The sequence below is a fragment of the Somniosus microcephalus genome, chromosome 20 (genome assembly GCF_052327205.1).
Source record: "Somniosus microcephalus isolate GS21.2 chromosome 20, FLI_Smic_1.0, whole genome shotgun sequence".
In the NCBI taxonomy this organism is placed as follows: Eukaryota; Metazoa; Chordata; class Chondrichthyes; order Squaliformes; family Somniosidae; genus Somniosus; species Somniosus microcephalus.
Window position 1 is genome coordinate 72,213,115 of NC_141006.1, and position 23,867 is coordinate 72,236,981.

General features: G+C 45.3%; 1 protein-coding gene across 3 annotated transcripts in view; it reads left to right on the forward strand.

Annotated features, from left to right (window-relative positions):
• Positions 1 to 23,867, forward strand: part of LOC147103421 (tyrosine-protein kinase Fyn-like) — a 363,535-nt gene that overhangs the window by 7,170 nt on the left and 332,498 nt on the right. The window contains exon 1 of one of the 3 annotated variants that reach the window (XM_085962995.1): positions 13,371 to 13,466. The exons of the other annotated variants lie outside the window; for them this stretch is intronic. The gene's annotated coding sequence lies outside the window, so the exon portion shown is untranslated. Of the gene's footprint in view, positions 1 to 13,370; positions 13,467 to 23,867 lie in introns of those variants that run through there. 3 annotated transcript variants of the gene reach the window in all.

Below are 23,867 nucleotides of genomic sequence, written 5' to 3' on the forward strand. Positions count from 1 at the left end.
TGCCACAGTATGCACTAGTACAAGTCTGCTATCATAGGCTGTGATGAGAAGGAGAAAGATTGGGTGAAGTTGTCTTGCAGGCAACCTTTGTCCATGACTTCATATGTCTGAGACTGTGACTTCCTGTATTGCTGCCAGTTTGATGCTGTCTATCACTAGCATCTTCCAAGAAAATTGCTTTCGGCCCCTGTACCTCTGGATTTCCAGTGGAGCACCTCTAGGCTTCTATTCCTGGGACTGAACACAATGCAATCGTCTACATTCTTCAATCTGACACATAGCTGTGGTACTTCTGTCATACAAATGAGAAAATGAATCCACACAGTTTGTAATAGAATTTGAGCTTCGTCCCACATCCCACGTCGAGTTTACCCGCAATACCAGTAAAGCGGAATTCAATAACTGGGTTTGTGTTGTCTTGTAGCTCCCCACCTAGTGCCAAAGATCTCGTGTCATGCTTCATTTCTACAGACATATCCAGGTAGCAAATCCTAATCTGATCACCTTTTATTGCAAATTGTCTGTTTTTATATACAGCAAATGTATTTATTTTCTTCACCTCACATTGTTGCACTTTCCATTTCCTGCCTGCTTTCTAAAGCTAGGAGGGATGGTGACATATGCCGGTTGACATATGAAAAATGGCTAGTCATTACCATTTAAATTGCATCCACTAACAATTTCAAACTGCACATTTTAGTCTGACTGGTAAAGTCATTATAACCCAGCTCCATGGGTAGAGTGATTGAAATGACCGTGCAGTATAATGCATGTGGTTTTCACTTTCAAGACGTGAACGTGTTCCTCTGCGTACAGCTCGGATTTCTCTGTACACTTGGTCCCTTGAGTCAGTGTATAACGTTGGCCTGATGTTTTTTTGTAGCAAAGTATGAACAACATGTTCATGTAGTGATTATAAACCATGTCATCACCACCAACCATCAGAAGTCCATGTAGGTGATATGAGATGACCTCCTATCATCTCGGGGAAACTGGACTGTGAATCCCTGTCCCACCAACCTTCCCTGACGCATGAAAAGAAAGCTGAGGGGGGAACAAAATCACTTACGGTTGTTGATTTCTGCATCGTATGCTGAGCACAACTATTTCATTGCAAGATTAAATCTCTTGCATTGAAAAAATAAGTTGTGTGAAAAAATGTGTCCACTAATGCACATACCGCCTTTTTCATACTGCAGTGGTCCGACGCTTGAGAAAACACTTTTCTCTTGACACGCGGTGTTGCAATGTCTGTATACTGCACATAGCGTCTAATATAAACAGCATTGACAGTGTTAAAAAGAAAGACTTGCATTTCTATAGCGCCTTTCATGACCTCAGGACGTCCCAAAGCGCTTTACAGCCAATGAAGTACTTTTTGAAGTGGAGTCACTGTTGTAATGTAGGAAACGCAGCAGCCAATTGCGCACAGCAAGCTCCCACAAACAGCAATGTGATAATGACCAGATTTTGTTATGTTGATTGAGGGATAATTATTGGCCCCAGGACACCAGGGATAACTCCCCTGCTCTTCTTCAAAATAGTGCCATGGGATCTTTTACGTCCACCTGAGAGGGCAGATGGGGCCTCGGTTTAACATCTCGTCCGAAAGACGGCACCTCCGACAGTGCAGCACTCCACTGGAGTGTCAGCCTAGATTTTTGTGCTCAAGTCTCGGGGGTGGGACTTGAACCCACAACCTTCTGACTGAGGCGAGGGTGCTGCCCACTGAGCCACGGCTGACACTAAAGGGGTTAATAGCGTAAGTCGTTTGTGTGAGCCACCATACATTTTCAGTAACATTTCCAAATATATGTGAATAGAGACACATTTAAATTAACAGTAAGGTTTATGAGGGAAATGATGATTACTTTTCATTTTATTTGACTTTGTCAAGCCTTTCTGTACTGATAAATGGCTTTGCAAGAGCAACTAAAGTTAATTTATAACCTTTCATTTACTAAAGGTCGCTTAACATTTGTCCACCTTCTGTTTGTGTCCATCTGCACACAGCCCATTCAAGTTAAGAGTTAAGAGGTAGAAGTTGGTGTGAATTGCGCCTGTTTCTCTGCACAGGCGTTGGTTCTTCTGCTAAGCTTGTGGGGTCCTTTTTTGGGGGCGTCAGGCCCCTTCAAAATGTAAATTAGGGACCTAACGTCTGTTGAACGAGACCGGCGTAAACTCAGTTCCCGTTGAGCAGAGCAGGCATCGGGCCTGACCCGCTCACGATTCTTCTGCGGGCGCTCACGAGTTCTCACCCCGTCTCCATCATCCTGGCGATCGCCCTCTAATCTACCTGAGAGCCTATAATTGAGGGGGTACAGTAGCAATAGTGCTTATGTTACTGGGCTAGTAATCCAAGCACCTGGACTTAATGATGCAGAGACATGAGTTCAAATCCCATCCCCGACTGCTGGGGAATTTAAACTCAGTTAATTAAATAAAGAGCTCGTATCAGTAATGGTGAGCGTGATTGTCGTAAAACCCATCTAGTTCACTAATGTCCTTTAGGGAAGGAAATCTGCCACCCTTACCCGGTCTGGCCTATACGTGACTCCAGACCCGCAGCAATGTGGTTGACTCTTAACTGCCCTCTGAAAAGGCCCAGCAAGCCACTCAGTTGTACCAAACTACTAAGACCACACGAACTGCAGCGATTCAAGAAGGCGGCTCACCACCACCTTCTCGAGGGCAATTCAGGATGGGCAATAAATGCTGGCCTTGGCAGCGATGCCCATATCCCAGGAACGAATGTAAAAAAAGAAAATTCATGAGGGTGGCACTGCTGCTGGAGGAGTTATGGGCACTGGCAGCTGAGACCAATATTTACCCCCAAGTCTGACACTAGCGGACCTTTTTTATATGGGCTTGAGTAACAGCTGATGCTGGAAAATACTTGCAAGTACTTCTTTGTGCAAAAACATAGTCTGGTACCAGCCTCTTGCGTTGGTTTTAAAAAAAACTTTGAGGGCAGAATTGGGTGCCTTTGCGACCGGCCGGAGTTTTGAGGCGGCGCTATGGCGGTGCACCCTGATCTCCTTCACCCAGGGATCATGACGTCATCGCCATGCGCATCGCCCCAGACCCGAAATTGACTTCCGCCCCCACCCCACGCCTGCGGCAGCGCCGGTCGAAAACACCGACAGCTGCCGGAGGCGCGCGTCGGGCGGCGGCCGCTTCGGGGGCTATGATTAAAGACGAGGTGGCCGAGATAAGTATATGAAAAAAAAAATGTTTAAAAAAAATGACCTTTCTTGTTCGGCTTTTTATCGCGGGTTTCTGCCCGCGATCGATCAGCCCGGCGGTCTGCATGAGTGCCGGGACGATCGCCTTGGGGGGCCAGGCAGGTAATTTTTCTATTGCAGAGCCTGCAGCGATGGCCCTTCCCTTTAAGACTCCGCCCCACTTGCTGCTGATTGCGCTCCAAGAAGGACGTGGAGCGATTGATTTAACGCAACACTGAATTTTTAAAAGTTTAGAAACATTAGCGCCTGCCGCTAATTTTCCCAACTCTTCAAATTTAGTGCCCCAAACGGGGCTATAATGAATTTCTCCCCCTACATACAAGGGGACGAAATATCATGTCTCTCAATAACAGCTTAGTCGGTTGCTCTCAGCACAGGAAGGTTTTGCTAGGGGAGAGTTTTGTACCATTGAACCTTCAGAACCTTTCAAAAAGAAGGTGCAGATTGGTCCTCAAATTCCGGTTGTATGTGGTTTGTGGTGCCTGCAATAAAATACAACTGGCTGTAAGTCGCACAATCAAAAGTGACCTTTTTAACACGACCTCCTCTACAGTTCTTTTTACAAGTGCAACAGGGTCCTATGTGTGGGGGTGGGGCTGGGTTATCTTGACGAGCTTCACGCCACCTACAAGCTTGTTACATTGTGTAAATATGCAGTTTAAAAACTGCCAACCCATTGGCGAAAGGACTTGCACTTTATCCCTCAGTACACATACATACTTTGTTCTTGCAGCGTGCTGTTTGTTATGTGTCAGGAGAAGAAAGAGAGACTTGCATTTCTATAGCACCTTTCACGACCACCAGACGTCCCAAAGCACTTTACAGCCAATTAAGTACTTTTTGAAGTGTAGTCACAGTTGTAATGTGGGAAATGCAGCATCCAATATGCGCACAGGAAGCTCCCATAAATAGCAATAATGACCAGATAATTTGTTTTTTTTGTTATGTTGATTGAGGGATAAATGTTGGGAAGGACACCAGGGATAACTCCCCTGCTCTTCTTCAAAATAGTGCCATGGGATCTATTTACATCCACCTGAGAGCAGACAGAACCTCGGTTTAACATCTGATCCGAAAGACGGCGCCTCCGACAATGCAGCGCTCCCTCAGCACTGCACTGGAGTGTCAGCCTAGATTTTTGTGCTCAAGTCTCTGGAGTGGGACTTGAACCCACAACCTTCTGACTCAGAGCCACGGCTGACACAATTATTGCAGCTCCTGAAAATGGTTTGCGCTGCTTGTGTCAGATGTAACTAACAGCATCGTTTATTGGGTTCGGGCGGAACCTACACTGCGATTTATATGTTACAACTTTGCAGGGTTTACGCTGGTTAGTAAGTGTTGAAATCGTTTCCCTACATCACAACAGCGACAGCACTTTGTAAAGCGCTTTGGGACGTCCTGACTCCTAAACTTGTGAAGGGTGCTATATCACTGCAGGTTCTTCCCTTTCCTTTTGGTCTTTTCTGTAGTTCTTTAAACTGGAGAAAGTCAAACAAAAATCAGATTTCAATGTCTACACGTCACTGAGATCGCTTTTGAAAAGTAGCTTCCCGTTGGACATAGCAGTTAAAACAGTGGCAAGCAACTGGCACAGCTGCAGTCATAGAACGGTTACAGCACAGAAGGAGGCCATTCGGCCCGTCAAGCCCGTGCCGGCACCTCAGCTAGTCCCACTCCCCCGCCCTTTCCCCGTAGCCCTGCAAAATTTTTTCCTTCAGGTACTTATCCAATTCCCTTTTGAAAGCCACGATTGAATCTGCCTCCACCGCCCTCTCAGGCAGTGCATTCCAGATCATAACCACTCGCTGCGTAAAAAGGTTTTTCCTTATGTCACTTTTGGTTCTTCTGCCAATCACCTTCAATCTGTGTCCTCTGGTTCTCGACCCTTCCACCAATGGGACCAGTTTCTCTCTATCTACTCTGTCCAGACCCCTCATGATTTTGAACACCTCTATCAAATCTGCTCTCAACCTTCTCTACTCTAAGGAGAACAACCCCAGCTTCTCCAGTCTATCCACATAACTGGAGTCCCTCATCCCTGGAACCATTCTGGTAAATCTTTTCTGCACCCTCTGTAAGGCCTTCACATCCTTCCTAAAGTGTGGTTCCTAAAGACCAGTTCGGGTCTGGTGAGACCCACAACAGCAACTAGCTTTGCTGTGAGACATTTGCTATTGGTTTACACCAACATTTTGGAGGGCAATAGAATAGTCCATGTGAAATAGTCTTTTGTGCATTTCTCTTTTGTGTGGCTGCTATTTTTGGGCGTTTCTGCTGGAGCGGACTGCCGGATCACTTTTTAAAAAAGTTACCCTGCTTCATTGAAATATAGTTTTCGGTCAAAATCCTCGAACTTCCTCCCTAACAGCACTGTGGGAACACCTTCACCACACGGACTGCAGCGGTTCAAGAAGGCGGCTCACCACCAATGTTCCCTCTTATTTTTTTTTTCAGGCGCATGGCTCCTTTAAGGGGCTGAGCGGCCCATTCACAGTTTTGCGCACACACAAAACTTTACTTTGGAAAAAGCCGGTCCCGGGCTGCGCGGGGCCAGCAGAGAGGTGCGCGGCCCCTTTTCAGGAATGTTGCTCACCACCACCTTCTCCAGGGCAATTAGGGATGGGCAATAAATGCTGGCCTTGCCAGCAACGCCCGCATCCCGTGAACGAATAAAACATAAAGGCCTAGAAATTGGGTTGGGCACCAAAGTGGCGCAAAAGTCACCTGAGCGCAGGATTTAGCGCAGCGTTCGAGGCTTCAGCGATCGTCAGATATTCAGTTTCACTGCCCCTCGAGGGACACGGGGAGAGGCTCGAGGCGCTCCGCGTCCCTCTTAGGGCACTGAAACTGAATATCGCTACACAACGTGCCGCAGCGCCACACGCTGCGGCACGGCATGCTGCAGTACTGCAGGCCTTCCTCCCATTGTTAAGGGGGAGGTGCCTGCAACAGCGCGATCCCCTCTCGCGAGTGCCGGCAAACGAGCCCGGCACCAAGGAGAAGTGCCGGGCTCTCGGGAAACAGCCGGCAATGCCGCGGGGGGGGGGGGGTGGTTAGGAGGCCGGGGACGGAGGTGCTGGCAGGCGGCCGGCGAAAAAGGCAGCCACCCCGCACCTCCAGCTTAACTTGTGCTGCTGCCTGCACAGTAAGGCCCCGTGAACCGGGCGCAGGTAGCGAACGGCGCAACTGCGCCGTTCGCTACCAAATATCGCGAACGGGGCGCGAATGGGGTGCTGCGCACACCGATGACGTCATCGGTGGCGGCGCAGCGCAAAAGGCTAACGCCACCATTATCGCCCCAACTCAATATTGCGGGAGGCGCAGCCAGTGGCACTACAGCCACTGACTGCCTCTTTAGGCGCTAACAAGTGGCGCTACTCACCCAATTTCTCCCCCAAAGTCTGTATACAGTTAGAGATTGATGGATGCAAAAAACAATCTGCTTGAGAAAATGGTTGTGGGGAGAAAAATATATAAGTACAAGTACCGAGGGAAGCAAAGCATCCAAACAAACAGTTATGACTGCAATATGACAATTCAAATAAAATCGTTAAATAGAGCACTCAACTGAATTATATCTACATTACATCTGCAGTCCCGTGGTCTGATTAATCAGCCACAACAGTATCATTCCTTTCATTTCATTTATACAGAATTAAATTATTAATTTATTTCCAAGGCAATTTCTGTTTCTTACAAGACAAAGAGCAATGAAGGGTGGACGGTACCTCTAACACAGCTGAAGTGGCTTTGCCAGAAATAATGATCAAGAAGGAAATGTTCGCTTTCTCTCTTTTTCTCTGTGGTCATATTTTGATTTTAGATTTTGTTTGATCCTTTGAAAGGCAAAATACAATAAAACAGGAGACAAGAATATATTATTGCCACGTAACCATTCCCCTGTGCTCCATATAACACGTGTCACTTTTAACTTGCTTTGTATGTTTGCCATGATGTGATACCTCTGCTATAGGGCTTGTGACTGAGCATCTCGCACATTCGGATTTGTCCAACTTTGACAGTTCCGTACTTCACACAAATGGCCACTCTTAAGAACATAAGAAAAGATGGGAATGAGAAAATGGCGATGGGTTTATTAACGTTCGTGGTCCCGATTTTAACTGTCCCCACCTGGTGGAAACCAGCCAGGGGTGGGGTGGGGGGGAGCAGTTAAAATGAGGCCAGTCACTTACCCACTCCGATCCCGCTGCCTGCCCGCTGTGTCCCGATCTTAACCTGCTCACCCAACACTCACCCATGCACGCGAAGAGCGGCAGTCGCGAATTAGCGATCAGGAGCAAGTACAGAGGCGGAATACTGGGGACGCTGGAAATCTGAAATATAAACAGAAAATGCTGGAAATAGTCAGCAGGCCAGGCAGCGTCTGTGGCGAGAGAGAGACACAGAGTTAACGTTTCACGCCGGTGACCAACATTCTCGAATAGCCGCACACCCCGGGATCAGCTTTCTCAATGTTACGTTTCGCACATGCGCGAAACTGTGAATGGGCTGCGCAGCCAAAAATAAATAAGGGGAACATTGTCGGTGACCTTTACTCAAGTATTTTGGTCATATTGTAGCTGCCCAGGCAAAGACCAGCTAACTCAGTACAAGCTATGCATTTGTCTACGGAGCTGCTAGAGAGCCCTGCCCTGCTGTCATGCCATAGTTCTGTATTTTCCTTCGTTACTTTTCCCTTTGAGAAAAAAAGTAAAGAAATTTCTCCTAACTTTTTTCTGCACTCTGTGGCAATTTTAGATTGACGAACACCTCATCACTGACTCTACAACTAGAAAGAAAGAAAGACTTGCATTTCTATAGCGCCTTTCATGACCACCGGATGTCTCAAAGGCGCTTTACAGCCAATGAAGCACTTTTTGAAGTGCAGTCACTGTTGTAATGTGAGAAACGCGGCAGTCAATTTGTGCACAGCAAGCTCCCACAAACAGCAACGTGATAATGACCAGATAATCTGTTTTTGTTATGTTGGTTGAGGGATAAATATTGGCCCCAGGACATGGGGGAGAACTCTCCTGCTCTTCTTCAAAACAGTACCATGGGATCTTTTACATCCACCTGAGAGAGCAGACGGGGCCTCGGTTTAACGTCTCATCCGAAAGACGGCACCTCGGACAGTGCAGCACTCCCTCAGTACTGTACCGGAGTGTCAGCCTAGCTTTATGTGTTCAAGTCCCTGGAGTAGGACTTGAACCCACAATCTTTCTGACTTGGAGGGCAAGTGTGCTGCCCACTGAGCCACGGCTGACACAACTAGAGAAAGTAGTCTTTGCTCTTCACCCTTTCAAAACTCTTCATAATTTTGAAAACCTATTAAATCTCCTCATGGCTGTCTTTGTTCCACTAGAAATAGTGCCAGTGTCTCAAGTTTCTTCATCCTCGGTATCATGAGGAAAGACCAGAAAAACTTGGTGTTCATGCTTGAAAAGAGATGATTAAGTGTCAGCGGTGGCTCCGTGGGCAGCACCCTCGCCTTCTGGGTCAGAAGGTTGTGGGTTCAAGTCCCGCTCCAGAGACTTGAGCACAAAAATCTAGGTTGACGCTGAGGGAGACGCTGTCTTTCGGATGAGATGTTAAACTGAGTCTGCTGTCTCAGGTGGACGTAAAAGATCCCACGGCACTATTTTGAAGAAGAGCCGGGGAGTTATTCCCGGTAATATTTGGCCAATATTTATCCCTCAACCAACATCACTAAAAAACAGATGATCTGGTCATTATCACATTGCTGTTTGTGGGAGCTTGCTGTGCGCAAATTGGCTGCCGCGTTTCCCACATTACAACAGTGACTCCACTTCAAAAAGTACTTCATTGGCTGTAAAGCGCTTTGAGACGTCCGGTGGTCGTGAAAGGCGCTGTATAAATGCAAGTCAGTCTTCCTTGCTGCTTATATGTTCGTGATCTTAGTCACTGTTGCTATAAACCATAATCAGAGAACTGATTACATTGCACTTTCTCCTGGACTTGGTTTACTCGTGTTTCCTGACGCCTTCACCAGAAGCTGAGAATGCAGTTGAAAAATCGTACAGGGATTTCAGGAGGGTATCATTAATACAAATAAGAACAGGCTACTGAAGGGAATTCTCACTGGAGCTTTGATCTAGAGTGGACCTGTAATTGAACATTATGCAAATTGAGCCCTTTGCACACACATTTTCCGCATTCAGAGAAAGGATTCCAATTTGTGGGAACTATGCAAGACTTCTGTTTTTCACAATTAGGGTAGTTTTTCATGTCACGTGAAGCAGTGCCCTTTGCAAAAGAGTTTTTAAAAAGTCGCCTCGGGGACTTGCTGCTGCTGCTAAACAAATAGCAATAAATACTGACTTAGATGTCTACATTATGCAAATGCATCCAAGAGATGGGGTTTGTGCTCTTCTCCCCATTGCGGTGCATGTTGTACCGCAGCGTGTTCAACCCTTTTGCAACAGGAGACTGGATACACCTGCCTCAATGTGTGGGCTGCACATAGAGTTATACAGCACAGAAAGAGGCCCTTCGGCCCATCGTGTCCGCTCCGGCCATCAAGCCCTGTCTATTCTAATCCCATTTCCCAGCACTTGGTCCATAGCCTTGTATGCTTTGGCGTTTCAAGTGCTCATCTAAATGCTTCTTGAATGTTGTGAGGGTTCCTGCCTCTACCACCCTTTCAGGCAGTGAGTTCCAGATTCCAACCACCCTCTGGGTGGAAAAAATATTTCCTCAAATCCCCTCTAAACCTCCTGCCCCTTACCTTGAAACTATGCTCCCTGGTTATTGACCCCTCTACTAAGGGGAACAGTTCCTTTCTATCTACCCTATCTATGCCCCTCATAATTTTGTACACTTCAATCAGGTCCCCCCTCAGCCTTCTCTGCTCTAAGGAAAACAACCCCAGCCTGTCCAGTCTTTCTTCATAGCTGAAGTGCTCCAGCCCAGGTAACATCCTGGTGAATCTCCTCTGCACCCTCTCCAATGCATGATTACACAAAGCTACAACCTCCCCCCGCCTTCCCCAAGCACACAGGAGGAGGGGGTGAAGTTGGTCACGGGTGGGCATGCAAAATAGGCGGAATCGCATTTGCCGACCGTTACAGGACTCCCCGATAGCTCTATTGAAATCAACGGGACTGAATATCGGGCGGAGCGTATAACAGGCAGCCAATCAGTGTTCCCGCTTAGCCGCGCGGCCGTACAGCTGTCTGAAGCTCCCGCGCAGGCCGCTTTCTCACTGGAAAGACCGCGCATGCGCGGAAGTGTGAATGAGTTGTGCAGCCCCTTTTAAAGGAGCCGCGCACCCAAAATCAATTACAGGGAACATTGCAGCCCATGCGATGCTGCCGGTTCTACATCCCCGTCCATATCCATTTTCGCCCCCAGTGTTTACAGTACCGTTACAAATGCACACAACGTGTGACAATAGTAACTGTAACTGCAGTGACTGCATGTAATTTTGAACATTCCTATTCATTACATCGAGCGGATATAAGCGACAAAGCATTGCATCGAGCATGTAACTACAAATTGAATTTGTGTTTAAACCAGTTGAGTAACAGACCTTCATTCTATGTATTTCCTAGAAGCAGCAACAGATCTATCTCTTGGGTGTAGTGCGAATGTCACATGCCTTTTGTTTTGGTCAGGCAACGCAACAGATCTACAGTATAGCAAACGTAACAAAATATAATACCACAGTGACATATAGGATCCAGCCTTGATAAGCAATGAACTCTGGGTGTCCTATACTGTATATTAGGATATTTTCACTTTGGAGAGTTTCCGGGTTTTTAAGTACAAGGTGAATTTGTGCACATTTGACGTTTGATTGAGAGCTCATCCTTGTTTTCAAATCCCTCCGTAGCCTCGCTTCTCCCTATCTCTGTAATCTCCTCCAGAGATATCAGCGCTCCTCTAATTCTGGCCTCTTGAGCATCCCTGATTATAATCGCTCAACCGTTGGCGGCTGTGCCTGCTGTTGCCTGGACCCTAAGCTCTGGAATTCCCTCCATAAACCTCTCCGCCTCGCTACCTTTCTCTCCTATAAGACGCTCATTAAAACCTGCCTCTTTGACCAAGCTTTTGGTCACCTGCCCTAACTTCTCCTTACGTGGCTCGGTGTCAAATTTTGTTTGATAACGCTACTGTGAAGCGCCTGGGGGCATTTTACTATGTTAAAAGCGCTATATAAATACAAGTTGGTGTTGTTTAGATGCTAATGTAAAGAGGCATTATGTCAAACAAAGCCAAATAGCAAGTGACATAAGAAAACTACTAGGCACTTGGTCTAAGCATTAAACAAAGCTTTAACAACTGTTTTACAACGTGGAGGTCTAGTTGTGTCCTTCACTAGTTCCTGTTAAGAATGTCCTGCGCAAGCTGGGCCCGTGCCCGAGTATTTATACTCTCCCTGGACAGCGCCACCAGCAGGCCGCTCAGTATTATTTCAGAAGTCTTTCTTTCATGAATGACTGATTCATTCAGCAAGTGTGATCACAGATTGTCTGGTCTTTGTCGTCCACACATTCAGCAGATTTATTTATTGCACCAGTGACCGTATCATCTTCAAAACATTCACCTGCTGAATTGACGATGTGTCCAAGGGCAATCTGTAAAAACCCACTGAAATTCATTTGACCCTTTATCCACCACCTCCATAACATAACCATTGAACTGCATAGACTTCACATGAACTTTTTTGCTCTTTTCCCTTTACCCTTTACAAAACTCCCCTCTGCTCCAAGTTGGTTAAAAAAAAATGTGCAGCGAATCGATATTTGCTTAGTAGTACCGCTGATTTAAATTTCTCTCCCTAATTCATTATGTTAGCCGTGCTGTCCATTTTCTATTTCTGATGTCTTGTGTGCTTTGAGCTCGATGACACAACCCCACTGCATGTCGGCTGAGTCTGGAGTCTACAGAATTAAGTTGCTGCAGCTAAAAGTAGCATCTGTTGTAGGGCATGGGGATCTGCATCAATTAGACTGTCATGTCCAATATTTAGGCGTCAGCATTGGGTTGAAGATATTCGGCGTGCAGTAATAATCTTCTGCATCCAAGTGTCTTCAGCGCAGTTCTCAAATGTTTACGATGCAGTGTTAAACATACCAACAACTAGTGGCAGTATCTTAGTAATGTAGCAGCCTTTTATTTTACATATGTTCCATCTGTCCAATGTGGCCAGCTTGGATTCTTTCCATAGTGCCACTGTGCAGTTGAATGCTTGGGTTAATCTAGTGCGGCCAGATGCTATTATATACCCAGCCCAGTTCGCACATGAGTTCTTCACTTTCAAAAGATCATGGGAGATTCATGTTCGGTCTTTATACTGACCAGATGCAGATCTCCTGCTTCGCCGTTCCGATCAGCTCTGCTGATAAGATGTGGGAAACTTTCCCCCAAACTGTGATTAAAGTAAATAACCGCTATTTATACATTAGGCTTTTACTGTGAATCCTTCTTAATAAATGAGCACTTCAGCTGTGATTTAAAGAGGGCTTAAAATACAATGGCAGATTATTGAAATGTGTGTATCAGTAAGTCAAGAGATGGATATAAATTTGAGAATTGGCAGAGCAGGAATGACCCAGGCCGCTTTGCTGTCAGTTGATGAAGGACACTGCCTGACAGCACTTTGTTTTATCTTTCACAGACACCGCTGCAGGGCAGGAGTACTTCTCTTGTGCGCGAGTATAGTCTATGGAGGGTCACAGTCGATGCTCCAGTCACCATTCATTGCTTAAGGGCAGAGCATTAGGGAAAATGGAGCGGCTTTCCAATTTGTGGCAAATAGTGGATTGTTACTTAGGATGTTCCTTCATTTTATGCTGCAGGAAACTTTTTTTTATCTGGCACGGACGGGACCGACGTGGTGCCGGTTCATCAAAATTCCGGATAACCGAAAGCTATAGTAAAAGATACGGAGCTGAGAGCTCCGTATAAAGCAACAAACCCACAGCTTCAGAACAATGGCCACAAGTTGCAAGCATATCTGTAGCTTAGCAACAGCTGCAGCCACACCCTTGCACAGCAACAAATGGAGGAAGGCAAGTAATAAAAGTTACCTGAACCTACTCCTGAATTTTGCCGGTTAACCGAGATTTCCGGTTAGTTAGGTGCTGGTAAATCGAAAGTTTCCTGTATGTCTTCACCAGGGCTTCTAGTCACCAAAGAATTGTTCTTAGTGTTTCGGAAACAAAACAAGGATTGATGAGCGAGTTTAATAAGGTAAATATGTTAAATTATTTTAAATAAAAGAAAGAGCATTTCTCTTGCGCCTTTCATGACCTCCGGATGTCCCAAAGTGCTTTACAGCCAATGAAGTACTTTTTGAAGTGTAGTCACTGTTGTAGTGTAGGCAAAATGACAGCCAATTTGCGCATAGCAAGCTCCCACAAACAGCAATGTGATAATGACCAGATAATCTGTTTTAGTGATGTTGATTGAGGGATAAATATTGGTCCCAGGACACCGGGGGAGAACTCCCCTGCTCTTCTTCAAAATAGTGCCATGGGATCTTTTACGTTCACTTAAGAGGGCAGATGGGGCCTCGGTTTAATATCTCATCTGAAAGATGGCACCTCTGACAGTGCGGCACTCCCTCAGCACTGCACTGGAGTGTCAGCCTAGATTTTTGTGCTCGAGTCTCTGGAGTGGATTTCGGAACTCACAACCTCCTGACTCAGAGGCAAGTGTGCAACCCACTAAGCCACGGCTGACTATATTTGCTATATACAGTACCTGTAGTGTACTTTGTTAATACCTGTACTACGTACTCCAGTTAAGTGTTCGGGTCCACAAATGTTTTCTACAGGAGTAAGCACGGAAAAAGGAATAGCCCTAAAGTGCCTTTCGGTAAAATAAGTAAATTTATGTTGCAAAATGTTTTCATATTTACAATAACTTAAGCGTTTCAGAACTGGTTTGAAAGTTTGAGTGTGATCTTCGCAATGCCAGACTTTCGAGGCGAGATGAACAATAAACGGGTTAGCGTTTGTTGTGGAGAGAGATGGTTGCAGGTTGTAAAACCCGCACACTTAAAGTAACTGCTCATTTCTTCGAACCAGTACCTTGCACCAAAGCCGAGCCCTGCTCTCAGGCCTCAGTTAGTGGAGCTCTTGGTCTGGTTGCATGGAAGCATGCGAGAGCTGCCTGGGATATTGGTTTTAATTTTTTTTTTAAGTCTCTCGCATTTTCTGTCCACGTGGCGCCTTTTCTTGATGACACGACAGAAATCAGGAACTTGTGGCAAATCACAAGCCCAAATCCACCTTCTCGCACTCCGATACAGCATGCCAGAGAATAGTGCATGGACTGCCTTCAACAAAATTGTGGATTTAATAGTCATATATGCCTCCTTTTGAAATGAACATGTGCAATTTTGACCTTTTAATAAAAAATGCACTTAACTAGAAAGTGGAAAATGATAGATGGTATTTTTGTATTTTTCTTCTGTATCTTCTGCTTATTTTTGTCTTTTTTTTAATACTCTAAAGAAGAACATTTGTGATAAAGAACATTTTCTCTGTACATAATGTTCCTCAGTTAAGTCTTGTAATGACTGTAGGGCATGAATTTGAAAGTAGCTGATAAATCTACAGCAATTTTTTATTTTTTGCCTTCAATTTTTGCCTGTCAGCTTTATCTTAAGACCAACATCAATATTCTGAATGATCCGTGTTAGCCGTATCGCACTTTTCAATTATTTTGAGGAAGAAAGCAAAGAAGACAAGTTCTATGTTAATGGTCAAATATATAACACACTGTTATTTAATATAAAAGGGTTTCATAAATGCTCGTTTAAGTAGGTAGCACAAATAACAGGGAACAGCCAAAGGAAAGACCAGGGTGAAGAGTTGCAAAATGGACTTGAATAGTTGAACCAATGGCTTTAAGCATCTGCAGCCAAGGGAAGAGTCTCAGGTGATTGTACCATGTAGAGTAGTGTCAGGTCAGTGGGTAGCACTCTCTCGCTAACCTCTGGGTCAGAAGGTTGTGGGTTCAAGTCCCACTCCAGGAACTACAGCACAAAAATCTAGGCTGACGCTCCCAATGCAGTGCTGCACTGTCTGAGGTGTCATCTTTCGGATGAGATGTTAAAGATCCCATGGCACTATTTTGAAAAAGAGCAGGGGCGTTCTCCCCAGTGTCCTGGCCAATATTTATCCCTCAATCAACATCACTAAAACAGATTATCTAGTCATTATCACGTTGCTGTTTATGGGAGCTTGCTGTGTGCAAATTGGCTGCCGCGTTTCCTACATTACAACAATGACAACACTTCAAAAAGTACTTCATTGGCTGTAAAGTGTTTTGGGACATCCAGTGATCGTGAAAGGCGCTGTAGAGGTGCAAGTCTTCATTACTGGTATTCTGTGGAGAGTTGTCTCCATGGCGATGTAGCAGTAGCAGTGTCTGTTTGCGGCACGTACATGGTACCTGGTTTAAGCACCAGCAAGCCCTTGTGGCATTGCTGGAGCCGTGATCTTCATAGACAGGACTTGAGGCTGGTTTCACATCCCTTCAGTGGTCGAAATGATGAACTCTGACATGGATCATAGGATGATACAGCGCAGAAAGAGGCCATTCGGCTCATCGTGTCTGTGCCGGCTCACTGAAAGAGCTCTCCAATTACTCCCACTCCCCGTACTCTTTCCCCATCGCCCTACAATTTTTATTTCCTTTTCAAGTAAATATCCAATTCCCTTTTGAAGGTTACTATTGAATCTGCTTCCACCACCCTTTCAGGTCATAACAACTCGCTGCATAAAAGAAATTCTCCTCATCTCCCCCCTGGCTTTTTTTTGCCAATTACCTTAAATCTGTGCCCTCTGGCGACCGATCCTCCTGCCAGTGAATACCTGCCAATGGAAACAGTTGAAGTCTCATCAAATTCACTGCTCTTTCTATCTTTGGATTGTACTGTCAAGGAGCGAGATAGCCTGCCCAATTAGACTATAATAATAATATTTCCCTAAACAAGTAAGGTGGGCTTTATTTGGGAACTGGGAGTAAGAAGAGCTTCATCTTGTTGCCATCGCTTCCCAGTAGCAGAGTGCAACAAAATGACATGTCCCTGCTATCTTTTTTTTATTCATTCATTACGGGATGTGGGCGTCGCTGGCAAGGCCAGCATTTATTGCCCATCCCTAATTGCCCTTGAGAAGGTGGTGGTGAGCCGCCTTCTTGAACCACTGCAGTCCGTGTGGTGATGGTACTCCTACAGTGCTGTTAGGGAGGGAGTTCCAGGATTTTGACCCGGCGACGATGAAGGATCGGCGATATATTTCCAAGTCAGGATGGTGTGTGACTTGGAGGGGAGGTGGTGGTGTTCCCATGCGCCTGCTGCCCTTGTCCTTCTAGGGTTTGGGAGGTGCTGCCGAAGAAGCTTGTAAACAAATATAAAATCATTTGCCAAAGACTTTATCATGAGCATTTTTAAATTAGCTGTGGGAGCATGGTTGGTGTGGTGTTATAATTTTTGTTGGACTTTACTGGTTAGGTTGCATTCAATAAGTTTAATTGAAAGATGTTAAAATATACCAGCCCTATTAATACCAATTTCAGTTTTTATATGGAACAGTAGGTTTAATATCTATAGTTAGACAGGTCATTCGGGCCATTGCGAAATATATCACTTTTATTTTGGAACATACTGATGTCGATTTTCAGCTTTATTGTGTGGGTGTTGAGCATTGTCTGAGTGGAGTGCAGAGGAAAGTCTGACGGGGCCAGGGTCACGTGGGTGACAACCCACCAGATTTTCCTTCCATTGAAATGACTGGAAGGGAAATCAGACGGGTTCTGTAACAGGCCCGTGAGCCTCCCTGTCCGATTTATATCTCTGGGCTCCGCCCAGGCGAAGCTGAGCACCTGCGTGGTTGACACCAAACTCTACCCCGTTGTGTCCGATGTCCCGATTAGCGGTGTCGGGGCACCACGCCAGTCTTCCCTTTAAGCCGCACGGCCACGCATCTCTCTGGACCTCGCGTCTCGTTGGCTTTTCAGTGGGGAAAATCGCGCTTGTGCGGTATTTTGAATGAGCCGTGCAGCCCCTTAAAGGTGCCATGCATCCCCCCCAACAAAACTAACGGGAACATTGCACCACACTCTTCCATACAATCCTGTGTGGCTGATCTTGCACTTTTGATGCAGTCTGATGTTTTTTCAGTGACCAATTAAAATCTTATTGCATTTCCTTCATAAGGTACGAGTCAAACCGAGTAAATGCAGTAGGTTTCTTGTCAGGAATCGAGGTGGGGCGGGCGGGCTGGGGGTGGGAGCCTGGGGGAAACAGGCGGGGCAAGGTGGCAGGGTGGGGGGGGGCGGGGGTATTCTCTATCTCCCAAAGAGGCAAGAATCCTATTCCACATTATAATTTAATTTCAAAAAGTTTTACATTTTAAAAGCAAAGAGTGTGTGTGAGTTAAGTGTGGCCATGCTCGCTCATGTTTATTGCATTATTAATGGGTTCAGTGACACAGAGTAGCTCAGACGGTATTATTATCTCATTTGCATGTGGCTTTTGCTGGTGTGTGTATATAACTCTATCTGTCTTGGTCAGAGTTAGTGCTTGCCAGATGTCAGAGTAAATGCCCATATCTTTTGGGATTTTTGTTTACCACATTTTCCTCATTTGTTTGACCTGACTCTACCGTGCTCTCAAGTACTGTGTTATGCTGTGGTTCCCCTGCTATGTGACCAATAGGTCTAAACTCTCAGTGTGGTAAAGAACGGCTGTGGATTGGCTTTGACCCAATGAGGCTGCACTAACATTTCTGCACCACAATAACAACCACTCACATTTATATAGCGCCTTTAATGTAGTAAAACGTCCCAAGGCACTTCACAGGAGCGATTATCAAACAAAATTTGACACCGAGCCACTTAAGGAGATACAAGGGCAGAAAGAGGTCGGTTTTAAGGAGCGTCTTAAAGGAGGAAAGGGCGGTAGAGAGGCGGAAAGGTTTAGGGAGAGAATTCCAGAGCTTAGGGCCCAGGCAGCTGAAGACACGGCCACCAAATGGCTGAGCGATTAAAATCAAGGATGCTCAAGAGGCCGGAATTAGAGGAGCGCTGATATCTCGGGGGGTTGTGGGGCTCGAGATTACAGAGATAGGGAGGGGCGAGGCCATGGAGGGATTTGAAAAAAAGAATAAGAATTTTAAACTGAAACCAAATTCCAATCTTTTAAATGTAATCAGAGAGTACTGTTAATTAAAATGCGTTCTACAAAAGAATCTGTGTTTATAAAAATGCCAGCATTACACAGCAGAAAAATTTAACCTGTTAAATCTTTCTATCCCTCGCTTGATTGATGAACCTGTGTTTGTAATGTACACTCATTGAGGCCACCATACAAGGGTAACATCTCAATATGATGATGGTCATTTATCTCATTGCTGTTTGTGGGATCTTGCTGTGCGCAAATTGGCTGCCACGTTTCCTACATCACAACAGTGACTACACTTCAAAAAGTGCCTCATTGGCTGTCACGCGCTTTGGGACGCCTGAGGTTGCTATATAAATGCATGTCTTTCTATGATTGGACGGTTCCTTGTTATGCTAGTCCCTTGACCATCCTTTCAAACTTGTTTTTGGAATCCCCTTGTGAAACAGGCTGCTCCATTGCACAGCACTGATCCTGATCCCAGCTGAAAATGGGGCCATTCTTAATCCAAGAGTCAGCGCAGGTCTGATCAGACAGCAGCAGCATGCTGTGGGCAGCGAATTAAGGAGGCTTATTGCGTTATTGCTCAAGTTCAGATGGTGTGAATTCATAAAGGAAAAGAACTTTCATTTATATAGCACCTTCGAAAAGCTCAAGACCGAAGTGCTTCACAGCCAATGAAGTGCATCAATTAAAGACAATGGAAATTAAAAACAGAAATTCCGCTTCATCAATTTTTCTTTTTTTTTAAAAATAGGTAAAATTGTTTGAAACAAAAATGTAGGGCTTTAATGTCTCATCCCTGATTGGGCAGTTTCAGAGTCATTTCACAAATAGAATGAAGGCCTCGTCAGTATTGCTGTTGAGGGAAGTCACATTTAGAGACAGCATTATCAGCAGTTAATGGTGTCAGCTGTGGCTCGGTGGGCAGCACCCTTGCCTCCGAGCCCGAAGGTTGTGGATTCAAATCCCACTCCAGGCATTCGAGTACAAAAATCTAGGTCTGACACTCCAGTGCAGTACTGAGGGAGTGCTGCATTGTCAGAGGTGCCGTCTTTCGGATGAGACGTTAAACCGACGCCCTGTCTGCTCTCTCAGGTAGGACGTAAAAGATCCCACAGCACTATTTCGAAGAAGAGCAGGGGAATTCTCCCCGATGTCCTGGGCCAATATTTATCCCTCAATCAACATCACTAAAACAGATTATCTGGTCATTATCACATTGCTGTTTGTGGGAGCTTGCTGTGCGCAAATTGGCTGCCGTGTTTCCTACATTACAACAGTGACAACACTCCAAAAAGTGTTTCATTCGCTTTGAGATGTCCGGTGGTCGTGAAAGGCACTGTATAAATGCAAGTTTTTTTCTTTCAAAGAGGTAGGTATCCCAGGAAAATATGTAGCTAAATGTTTTTTTTATTAACCCTCTTCCCTTACTTTTAATGTTTTATCTGTGTTAAATGTTTTTTCTGTTCGGGGGCAGGGTTAGTGGGTTTTATTGGGAACCCAGGAAAACCTAAGCATGCCATCCGAACTCACTGACTGCGACTCAGTATTGTCCTGTCCTGTAACTCTCTTCCACTTGTGTTAAGTTTAATGTTGAAAATCACAAGAAATAATTGTCATATTTTCTGTATTTTTTTGGAGTGACAACCGTCGTTCAGTGCAGCACTTCGTGGGTTAAATAAGAAATCTTATATAATTCTAGTTTGTGTGCAGACTGCTAATGTCCATCCCCAGCCTGAGGATCGTTAGATTCCATGTATGCCTTATCTGAGGAAGGATGTTCTTGCCATGGAGGGAGTGCAGCGAAGATTCACCAGACTGACACCTGGGATGGCAGGAATGACGTAGGGGGAGAGATTGGGTCAATTAGGCTTATATTCGCTGGAGTTTAGAAGAATGAGAGGGGATCTCATTGAAACTTACAAAATTCTAACAGGACTAGACAGACTAGATGCAGGAAGGATGTTCCCAATGGCCGGGGAGTCCAGAACCAGGGGTCACAGTCTAAAGATAAGGGGTAAGCCATTTAGGACAGAGATGAGGAGGAATTTCTTCACCCAAAGAGTGGTGAACCTGTGGAATTCTCTACCACACAAGGCAGTTGAGGCTAATTCATTAAATATATTCAAGAAAGAGTTAGATATATTTCTTAAGGCTAAAGGGATCAAGGGATATGGGGAGAAGGCAGGGACAGGGTACTGAATTTGGATGATCAGCCATGATCTCATTGAATGGCGGAGCAGGCTCGAGGGGCCGAATGGCCTACTCCTGCTCCTATCTTCTATGTTTCTGTGTTTCTATGCACTGGACTTGGCTGATGTTGCCCATGGGTAGCATGATTTAGACAAGGAAATGGTGTACTGGAACAGAGAATCAGTGCCATTCTCTGAGGCGATGCACGTGTGTTAATGTCACGTTCTGGTTCCCAGTTGCTTTATGCTGCTTCTTTTGAACTTGGCGGCAGGCCTCCTTGCGGAGGTCAGAAAATGTTATGGTTTTCAAAACCTTGACCCTGAAGAAATAAAATATCCCCCATGCTTCCCTAATTCCCCCTCCCAGCTCAACAGAATAAACCTTACACATCGAACAGCTTAATTCGCCAATTCCACCGTTAAGTACTCTTGTTAAAAGTGGTTTAACAAAAACAATGATACATTTTATAAGAGAAATTTTATTTTATTATTCTAACCTTCTCCATCGAGAAATGTATATATCCTGTCATGGGGGAGAGTTCCTTTCTGTGCTTTGTCTAAGGAAATGTTTACAAAGAATAGATTCATGATTTCGCTACATACCGTGCACAGATCTTGCATCTCATACAAACTTTAGATCTGATTTTCTAACCTGGAGCATTAGGATCAAGCCCATTCTTCATACACGCTTCTATAAATTCGAGGCAAATATTCAGTGAGGTTTGAAAGGATTCTCTATTCACAGTATGAACTGAGAATAAAAAAACACAGCTGTAGCATCTCCACAGCATGGTTCACGCTCGGGGATGATGCAGGGATTTACCCAGTGGTTAGAATGTGGAACTCGCTACCACAGGGAGTGGGTGAGGCAAATAGCGGAGATGCATTTAAGGGGAAGCTGGATAAGCACATGAGGGAGAAAGGAATAGAAGGATATGCTGATGGGGTGAGATGAAGAGGGGTGAGAGGAGGTTTGTGGGGAGCATCAACACCGGCACCGACCAGTTGGGCCGAATGGCTGGTTTCTGTGCCGTTAATTCTATGTAAATAAAAACGCAATCTTGAATTTGTGGAGAATTATACATTTTAAGTGCGGTTGTCGTCCCTAATTTACTCTGGTCTCCTCCCAAGTATCGGCATCTCATGCACTTCTGATACGTGCTTAAGTTCCACCAATCCGATGGCATTGTCGAGGTGCCGTTCCACCAATTCACGTGAGGTCCTGCAGAAAAGGAGGAGAAGGCATGAAAGATTCTCCCCTGCAATGAGGCAGTAGACCCGGAAAGACACGAATGCTGTTTTTCAGCAACTTTAAAACACATTTTTAATCAGCACAGCCTGGAAGGGAGGGGGAAGCCCCAGACCATCTCACATGGTGCAACATACAAGTAAGAAATAATCCAGATTCATCTGCAGCTGCTCTATGTAGTTTGCCTTGTGCAATAACATGCATTTATTTCACTGAATTGTTCTCATCGTTGCACCTAATGCTGACCCCAATAACAGCAGGAAAATGGTGCCGAGTCCCTTTAGGCAGCCCATGTTTTTATAATACTGTTTTTACATCTGACATTGAATTCTCTGCTTTCCTTCCTTCTGTGAAGTTCAGGTTTTAGGACCATTATTGTATGTAGTTTTAAAGGATCCACATATCTACCTGTCACCCAACAAGACCACCAATGTTATTACTTTCTCCCTCTTACTCGATTTCCATTTGCTGAAGCTGGTCTCCTGGAAACCTGCTCTGTATTGACTGGCTAAACTGATTCCTTTCATTCTAAATTTTGCCCGCATCTGTAGATAGACACAATAAAGCACAGCAAATAAGATGAGTGGGTGTAAGTACACTGGGGATTAAAGGCACACTGACTTCATGAAAAAGTATATTTTGTTTCTGGAGAGTAAAAAGAAAAGACAGACTTGCATTTCTACAGCGCCTTTCACAACCTCAGGACGTCCCAAAGCGCTTTACAGCCAATGAAGCACTTTTTTGAAGTGTAGTCACTGTTGCAATGTAGGAAACGCAGCAGCCAATTGCGCAAGAGCTAGCAAACCTGTGTACAATTTTTGTCACGATCCCTTCACTTACAAATGAAACAACGATGTGTTTCACCATTAAATAAAAACAGAAAATGCTGAAAATACTCAGCAGGTCAGGCAGCATCTGTGGAGAGAGAAAAACAGAGTTAACGTTTCAGGTCGATGACCAATGTTCCCTTTAAGCTGCGTGGCCGCCTGAAGGTCCCGCGCAGCCCGTGAGCCGGCTTTGAAATTGAAAACCCGCGCGTGCGTGGAAATCTGAATGGCCCGCGCAGCTCGTTAAAGGGGCCACGCGGGCCCCATAAAAAAATTAGAGGGAACGCTGTCGATGACCCTTCATCAGAACTGATGTGTTTCAACGTGATTGACATCACACAAACCCATGAAATGTCCCTTGAAATTGGTTTGGATTGACAGCGGAATCCATTAGAAACCGACTTAATGTTAATCCAGTACAATATTGCCAATTAGCAAATTAATGTCAGCAGCTAGACTGAAGAGAGTTTACGGATTTTCTTTTAACAATCTGTGTGCTAGTATTGCAGTAAGGAGGTAAGTGTCAGTGTTCGGGTCAGCGACCTGGACTGTTGACCTTTGGACAGGTGGCACTATGAAAGAAAAAGAAAGACTTGCATTTCTATAGCGCCTTTCATGACCACCAGACATCCCAAAGCGCATTACAGCCAATGAAGTACTTTTTGAAGTGTTGTAATGTAGGAAACGCGGCAGCCAATTTGCACACAGCAAGCTCTCTCAAACATCAATGTGATAATGACCAGATAACCTGGTTTTGTTTTGAGGGATAAATATTGGCCCCAGGACACTGGGGAGATCTCCCCTGCTCTTCTTCGAAATAGTGCCATGGGATCTTTTACGTGCACCCGAGAGCTCGGTTTAACGTCTCATCCAAAAGATGGCACCTCCGACACTGCAGCACTCATTCAGCACTGCACTGGAGTGTCAGTCTAGATTTTCGTGCTCAAGTCTCTGGAGTGGGACTTGAACCCGCAACCTTTCTGCCTACAGAGGTGAGGGTGCTGCCCACTGAGCCACGGCTATGCCCCAGGACGCCTGTGCAAGTGACAAAGATTGAACGGTGCAATGTTTTTGGTTGGTTCGAGATGCTTTCTTGATGTGAAGGTAGACAACTGGTCGACTGAAAACATCGCCACCTCTTCGGTTTTTAGATGTGGCAAGTTGTCCAAAATCAGTCTGATGATAATC